The sequence below is a fragment of the Tachypleus tridentatus genome, chromosome 5 (genome assembly GCF_004210375.1).
Source record: "Tachypleus tridentatus isolate NWPU-2018 chromosome 5, ASM421037v1, whole genome shotgun sequence".
In the NCBI taxonomy this organism is placed as follows: domain Eukaryota; kingdom Metazoa; phylum Arthropoda; class Merostomata; order Xiphosura; family Limulidae; genus Tachypleus; species Tachypleus tridentatus.
The window spans coordinates 37,991,724-38,000,916 of record NC_134829.1 but is presented as its reverse complement, the minus strand read 5'-3'; positions in this window follow the sequence as shown (position 1 = coordinate 38,000,916).

Sequence of the window (9,193 nt, the reverse complement as noted above, 5' to 3'; positions counted from 1 at the left end):
CAGCTCCATCTCCATCTTTGTCGGATCTTTAATAATGGAAGATTCATTTTGCAGCGTGATGCTATTGTGTGATGTAAACACACCATTATTTCTACCTTTATTATGCTATTCTATTATTATTCTGTTTATTAGTTGCTTCTGAGTACGTGCAGCTTTTACTTAAATTCCTGCTCAAGAAAATTGCTAAATTGAGGTCATTTTAACTGCTTCAGTTCCTTATTCTACTGAGGTTACACCTTCCACCCATGGAGGGTATAGCTGCAATGCTGCAAATAGCAATGTTGTTTAATGATAAAACAAGTGGTGTTTGAAGTTATAGCCTTCTCTTTCTTGATTGAGAAGAATTAATTGCGTGAGTAGTGCTTTCCGTTTTGGATGGATCTGAAATGACCTGAATTGAATTTGAACACTGGTATACGATTTTGTCGTGGTTAGTCTGGTAAAACAATTTCAGTCCAGTACAAGTGACAGTCCATTGTCAAAGCATATAAACACAATGTGTTTGTGTTGCGTTGTAATAAAGACTGTGCTTACTTGTTTTACATTGTTTTCAGTTTCTTCATTCAATTTTCAAGGATTCATGTGTTTAGAGAAAACACGGTGAAAATATATTGTTGAATTTCCTGTTATTCTGCAGACCTATATTCTGTTCTAAGAAAAATAAGTTTGAATTTAATATACCTTACTGTTGGTTTGTTAACATTACACTGAGCCTAGATGTTTACAAACATTGTCAAAAGTTTTGTAACTTGGCAACAGCACGATGTATCTTCACTTTAAATATTTACTTAATTCAGTGTCTGCTGGAACAACTATTAATTTCACCTTTCTCTTATTAGTTTAGAATATATCTGTATTTGGCTATATTCACGTTTATTTTTAACATATTTAACACGTCAAATATTTAATACAAGAACCAATACAACAGGCTCAGGATAGCATAAAATTGTATGTAAACCGATGGTTGAAGGGTTGCAATTGGAGAAGTGTTTGGTCTACAATGGTTGGTATGTTTGGTCACATGTTAGAGTCTGTGGCTGAGAATCTGAAAATGGTACTCCAGTTGATAAATAAACTGAAACCAGAAAAATCGTGCTCATGCATACAGAAATGGAATATTTCTGTTCCATTGCAGGTATAGATGCAGTTTTTACAGACCTTGTTATGATAACAGCAAGAAGAGACTAACTCCAACTTTGTAATACAGCGAGAAATACTATATTTCTTTGAAGTTAACCACAAAGCTACACAATGGGCTGTCTGTGCTCTGCGAATCATGAACATGGAAACCCGGTGTCTAGTATTGTAGTCCCCCACTGGTAGAACAGTTAGTACAGATTTACAATACTAAAATCAGTGGTTCGATTCCCCTCAGTGGACGATGTGCCTTCACTTTTAAAAAACACGCACTCTACCATTATAAGTCCACATAAGTGAGAAGTCGTCTACAGTCCCTTGGTTTCATGTCATATTACCGATGGTATGTGGAAAAAATTCATTTTTGAATGGAGCGAGTAATTATACCAATCATTCTGATTACAAAAGTTGCTTTAGTGAATAATCTAATGCCCTCATATCCATTACAAGACAGCAAGTTCATATTACGACAACAGAATCGAGAACAGAAATTATTATAGCTACAGGATAGAGTATAATGTAATTGCATATGCTAGTCGTATACTCGTAGCTCCTGAATTGAGATACTGTATGCGAAGAAAAATTGTAACTGTGATCTTCATAAACAAATTTGCTACTTGTTTGACAGGAGATTCATAATCCAGCTGAACCATAGTTGGCAAACTTTAAATATCAACAAGGGGCGATAGTTCATTGTACAGCAACATTGCAAAAGTATGTCTTTGCCACATTGCGTTGCCTGATCCTGCAATATGGAAACGCGGATGAAATGTTTTGGTACATGATAACGCCTTGTGTATCTGTGAACTGTCCTGATCCTAGAAATTATTTGGAAAATGAAATAAGTTATAGCTCAAGCCATGAATTAATACTGTGAGTAATCTGAGAAGAGCAAACTGAAACGCACAGGCAAAGCTCTGTCAGTATAAATAGAGGTACGTGTCTTGAATGCTCATAATCTGTGACACAAGCCTGACTGATAAAGCAAATGGTCTCTAGAACTCTAAGACAGAATATTTTCCAGAATTTGTATAATACAAAGACTTGAGGTCACCAAGGTGTAATCTAAACTTGTGCTAACAGCGTTTATTCTGGTCACATTCAATATGTTTAGTATTGGTGAGAATGCTATACAATGTGTGCTACCAAAGAGAAGAAATTGTTGTGGCAGGCTAAATTCTTACAGAGAATTGTTTGGTCTCCACATCAGAGTCCCTCGATGTGGATTTCTGTACGTGGTGATGGGACCACCCAGGGAAGGTTCTTTTCTTTCATTTTATCTCCTCTGGGATCTAAACATCCACCCATGTGTTTGCCGTGCGTGGCAACGCGTGAAGGGGAGGAGAGGATCCTGGTAGTTGAGGGGTCTAACCCTAACTCACCACTTTGGCCTTGAATTCCTCTAGACGGGCGGCTTGGGGTTGCCCCCTTCAGTCAATCGGCTGGTCCACTCGGGCTAGGGTTCAACCAAGTACCAGTGTTGCATGTTCTCATCAGGTGTTTTGGACATTGTGTCTGATGCTGGTGTTTGGGTATAGTGCTCACGAAACCCTGGCGTTGCTGCAGTGTTTTTGTTGATATTGTAGTGCGTCCCCTCGTAGGGCTTCATGGTGGGTGGGGCCAGTGGGCACAGAAATTTCCCTTTATTATAAATACTTCAATTAAAAATCTGAATAAAATCGTGAAAAACAGTCTACAGGAAAATGACCACGTCTCGACGATTCTGAGCAGCAATCCTCACCATCTGTATCACCTGTTGTACCTCATTTTCTTATATTGCATTTACTTTCAGACAAACCTTTAGGGTAAATGTCTCCCTTTTCATTTAGAAGGGACTAGAGAGACTTGCTGGCTCTCCAAAGTCAGTAAAAAAGCTTCGATCTGGTGACATATTGGTAGAAACATCCACATCTCAACACAGTAAACTCCTCTTACACTCAAAGGCTATTGAGGATACACCTCATGCTACTTTGAATTCATCACGAGAAGTTATTATGGAGAGGGATTTGAAGAACATCCCAGAGTCGGAGATTCTCGCTGGTTTCTCCACCCAAGGAGTTTCTGCAGTGAGACATATATCCACTCGCAAAGATGGAATTATGGTGCCGACCAATGTTTTCATTCTCACATTTACGTCACCACGCCCACCTGCCACCATCAAGGCAGGTTATCTTTATTGCAGGGTCCGGCCATACATTCCAAACCCTCTCTTGATATTTCAAGTGTCAGGGGTTTGGTCACTCAAAGACGTCATGTTGTGGTTTCTTGACGTGTGCTCGTTGCAGTGGAAAAGACCATGATGCCTAAGAGTGTGAAAAGACCCTCATTGCATCAATTGCAATGGTTCTCACCCGTCCTACTTTTGTTCTTGCCCTAAATAGTTGGAAGAAAAAGAGGTGCAGCGTTTGTAAATGATTCATAATATTACCTATTCTGAGGCTCGAAAATTGCTGTCCACCATCTCATCTCGGACGTATGCTGCTGCATTTCATTACACAACCACAGTGCGGTGCAGACAGATCTCTCTGTGCCTCCTACAGAATCGTTCTCCAAACAAATTAAAAGTCTTTTGGCCTCTATGGTTAAAAAAGTTGATGAATCAACTTCAACACCTATCTCTGTCCCTTACATACATTCCAACAAACCCCAAGATCCACATCCTTTGGTTCCAAGTACAGGCATTTCTTCGGATACATCTTCTTCTCCCATCCCAAGATGCAAAACAATCATTTGTTCACGTCCTCAGTCTCTGGAATCCCAATCCAACAGCAAAGACTTGCCCAATCGACCCAGGAAGGATCCATGGAGATTGATAGACCTCTTTTGAATAAGGACAGTAAAGAAAAAACATGGTCGTAAACAGAAGGGTTCTCCACCCAATTTGCCTACATGTAAATAAAAATGGCCACCCTGATACAATGGAACTGTCAAGGTTTACGTTTTAATCTGGATGACATCAAAACACTGATTGCTTCATACTATCCTGTATGTCTTTCCTTACAGGAAACATTTCTGAAACCTGCTGATACAATTACCTTTCGGCGGTTTTCTTTGTACAGAAATTACAGGCTGTGTGATGGACGAGTGCATGGAAGGGTGGCACTGTTGGTTGATTAGCATCTGCCCACCATGTCTTTGTGTCGAGTGGCACCCTTGGAGGCCGTAGCTGTTTGTGTTTTTTTGGGTCATACCAACATTGTTTGTTCTCTCTACCTGTCGCCTGGAGGGACATATGATCAATCACACCCTAATGCTCTCATTGAACAGTTGCCTTCTCCCTTTTTCATCCTGGGGGTTTTAATGGATATTATCCCCTCTGGGGAAGTGCTGATAGGAGGGGTTGCTCTGCAGAGCGTATGCTCTCTGATCACAACCTTTCTCTTAACAATACTGGTTCTTATACTTATTTTCATGCACCTAGTCAGTCCTTTAGTGCTATTAATCTTTCAATTTGTTTCCCTTCATTATTCTCCCATTTTTCATTGAGGGCTGACAATAATCCACGAGGCAGTGATCATTTTCCTATAATTTTGAGAGAGACTGGACGTGGTCGATGCCACCCGACCCGCGTGCCCCGATGGAAGCTGGATCAAGCAAACTGACCCTCTTTCATTGCTCTCACAGAACTTGATCCTGCCATTGTCTGTAAGCCATCAGTAGACGACTGTGTGGTAGCAGTTACTGACTGTATTATACAAGCAGCTGCTCAATATATTCCTAAAACCTCGACACGTTTTCCACTATATCCTCATCCATGGTGGAATCCTGTCTGCCACATGGCATAGAAGGCTCAGAATCGGGCCTGGATACTTTTCGATATCCCACATCTCGAACCGCATTGCTTTTCAGCGGGCACATGCACATGCTCGGTGAGTAAGACGTCAAAACCAAAAGGAATCTTGGATTAAGTTTACAACCGTCATATCTTCTACCACCAGTTCCAAAGTCATATGGGACAAGATTCGTAAGGTCAGTGGGCAGTATAATTCTGTTCCCCTCTCGATCTTGCTCTCTGATGACCAGGAAGTAGCTGATACCCGGAATGCTCCGGGAATGCTGATGCTCTAGGTGATAGCTTTTGCTGGGTATCTAGCACTTCTGCTTCTTCTTCCACCTTCTTAGCCATAAAGACTCGAGCAGAAAAATCACCTCTTTCCTTTCGAGCTGATTGTCTCTATGGCAATAATTGTCCCTTTACACTGGTGGAACTCAAACTGGCCCTTTGTCGGTCTGGCAGTACATTGGTTGGATCTGATGATGTACATTATGGCATGCTGCGCCACCTATTTCCTGCTTTTCTTGCTGTTCTTGTCGTTTTTATCCAAATCTGGCAGAAAAATGTTTTTCCTGATGCCTGGCACCAGGCTATTGTCATACCTTTCTCTAAGCCTGGGAAGAATCCCAAGATTCCTTCAGACTACCGTTCAATTGCTTTGATGAGCTGTCTTTGTAAGACTTTAGAGAAAATGGTTAATGCTCGTCTTGTTTGGTACCTCTAATCAAACAACCTCCTCTCGCCCACCCAATGTTGGTTCCAACGACAGCGCTCCACCATAGACCACTTGATTCGACTTGAAACGTCAATCAGAGAAGCTTTTTCAAATGACAACATCTTGTATCAATATTCTTTGGCATTGAGAAGGCTTATGATACAACACGGAAGTATGGTATTTTGCGAGACCTCCGTATATATGGGATACGTGGCAATTTGCCCATTTTTATTAAATTTCTTTTAATGGACAGGAAATTCCAAGTTAGTGTGGGTTCGACACTTTCCCATTCTTTTCTATAGAAAATTGGAGTCCATCAGGGCTTTGTTCTGAGTGGCACATTTTTCAGTATAAAAATTAATGCCATCACTGAACAACTCTCTCTCACTGTTGCAAACGAGCTCCATGTCGACGACTCTCACATCTCATGTCAGTCGTCGAACATGAGGTATATTGAGCAGCAGCTACAGGCTGCCCTCAATCGTTTACTGAAGTGGACCACAGCAAACAGCTTTAACTTTTCTCTCTCTAAAACCGTTTGCATGCACTTTTGCCGTCAACGGGGTATTCACCCTGATCCTGAACTCCGTATTGGTGAAATTGTGCTGCCTGTGGTCTCTGAGACAAGGTTTTGGGGCTTATCTTTGACCATAAGCTGACCTTTATACCACACATCAGGCAGCTATGGGTCAAAGATACAAGAGCACTGAACATCCTCCGTGTCCTCTCTTTCATTGCTGTATCCCATCTCACCATGGCTTCTTACAGTCCTCAATTGTGACCTATCTTTAAGTCATATAAAAAAAGTAGACACTTCTGATTGGGAATACTGTCTGCTATTTGCTGAATATCTTTCGAACCATCCTTCCATTCCTATTTATACAAATGGTTCGAAATCAGGTGACTGTATGGGCTCTGCCATGGTTTGTTGTGGTTCGGTAGTTGCACGCAGAATCCCCTCTACAGCTTCTGTGTTCAATGCTGAACTGTATGCCATTTCTTTTGCCTTGCATCACATACAGTAGAAGGTAAGCAGTACTTAAACTGCACTATTTATACTGACTCGCTTCATCCTCTACTGGCCTTGGAATCACCTCACATTAGTTCACACCCTGTTCTCGCCTATTCAAAACCGACTGGCCCATTTCTCTTTAACATTTACTTCTATCCAGTTCTTCTGGATACCGGGCTACATTGGTATTCGCGGGAACGAGCTCGTCGACTTCGCAGTTAAGTCTATCTGTTCTGGCACTATCACTATACAGCTTGTTTGTTTTTGAATTTCGCGCAAAGTAACACGATAGCTATCTGCGCTAGCCGTCCCTAATTTAGCAGTGTAAGACTAGAGGGAAGACAGCTAATCATCGTCACCCAACGCCAACTCTTAGGCTACTCTTTTTATCAACGAATAGTTGGATTGACTGTCACATTGTAACGGCCCTACGGCTGAAAGGGCGAGCATGTTTGGTGTGACTGGGATTCGATCCCGTGATCCCCGGATTATGAGTCGAGTGCCTTAACCTCCTGGCCATGCTGGGCTTACTATACAGTTAGTAAGATTTTCAGTCATAAGGTGGATGGGGTCAGAAGGACTTAGCAACCTTTGTTCTCCAAACTACTGAGCAGAGCTTCACTAAAGAAAATATTCAGCTGATATCATATGAAACTTGCTTTATTTACCTTATAAGTTAGGATAATCATATAATCCAAAATCATTGAATGAAAGAGCATTGTAACATTGCTTTATGAGGTACTAGGCAATTTTTTTTAACAAAATATCCCACATTTCAAGATGATAATTCTCTTGATCTGGCTGAATAGCGAGTACTCCATGGAACATACTGTCTGGTTATCAAAACATTCTTACACTCACACCTGGAGAAGTACGACAAATCTATGTATTGAAGAATTTATGGTTTCTCTAAATGTATATTAAAATAATGGTATTGGTAATAATCCTAGCAGATGAAAATTTTAGCTGAAAAGTCTTACTTCAGCTAGTGATTACCTATTTCATGATGTCTTAAAAGAAAAACCAGGAGGGTGTGATTGATCTTTGATGGCAACACATCACTGGGCCAGCTACTGAATTATAGCTTTAGAAAGTTACTCGAAAAGGGTATCAATAGGATGTTTCAGTTTTGAGGTTGAAATATTTGACACTTAACGAATTTTTATTGAGTTATAATGATGACAAAAGAATCATAATGTGTGAAACTGGAAACAGTTTCATCTGATTCTTTTCGTGAAAAGTAGTGCAAGATATTTCTATTTAACCAAAATAAAATATTTATGAATAAGTGAATTAATCAGTAACAAATTAAATTAATAGATACTTAATGTCTTATTTGGTTATGATATAACATTTTCATTAATGTAGGTTGAAACGTATTTGACAAACATACAGTTTTGCTAGATGGTTACTTATACAAAACATGCAGGCTATTATTTTGCAAAGAGAAGGTGGAATATCACACACACATTGTGAAACTTTGTACTTCACACCAAAACTTAGAACTAAAATTGTAACTTAAAGAATTTTCCGCTGGATAGATACCGTAAAATGAATTATAATAGTTAAAAGTGAGATTAGGTGTTGCCTAATCTGAGTCAGCAGTCTCGATCTCCATTCTTTCCTACTGGAAATAGACTCTGCTCATGTGATAACCCGAAGAGATGGAGAGGCTTGAGGCTGAGTTTGAAAATAAACTCATCTCAAATAGGGATAGCATAAATCACCATGATTAAATGTGTTGGTCGAATGGAAATAGACCTAAGTAAACCTGGGAATTGGAAAGTTTATAAGCACTGGTGCTGCATCTTTTATGGGAAATATGAGTACCTAAAGCCCATACAAATGATACTTAGCAAAGTTACAGTTTTATGATTCTTTCTCTGAAGAACTTTACTACAGGTCATGACTATGATCAAACAGTTATGATCCTTTTTTAAAACCTACACACATAGTTGAAATTTTGAACAGTTAGAATTCAACTTACTGTTAAATAATTGCAATTATGACTATTTCCGTGTACAACTATCGAAAGGTTATTTTGCCTTTCTGCTGAATTTTCGAAAAACATAATGGACCATCTGCTTAATGAAAACCAGTACTCTCAGAATTTCTTATACAGCAAATGAGTTGACTATTCCAGCAATCCTTCGACGTTTGAATCTGGCCTAATTCAATGTGACAAAGCACATGTATGAAAATACATTACTAGCCATTACATCAGGCATTTGAAAACTTGCTCACTCATTTCCGAGTTAGCCATGAAATCTCTGTCAGCAATGGTAGGTCCTGCAGAATTCAAGCTTGCATTGGATATTCTAATCATGAATGGAGAAGCAGCAAGTACTGTATCGATGTTTCCAGAGAAACTTATCCTGCAAAAACTCCAACAGCTAACCACACCATCGTTGCTGTGGCCTCTAAAAGCCAAGGCTGTGTCATCGAGAAATAAGTGAGATCACTCATGAGATGCCTTGTCAGAACATGCAAAACTACAATACATTGAAATCAGTAGATACTCTCACCTTTTATGAGTATAATACATTCAAATTCC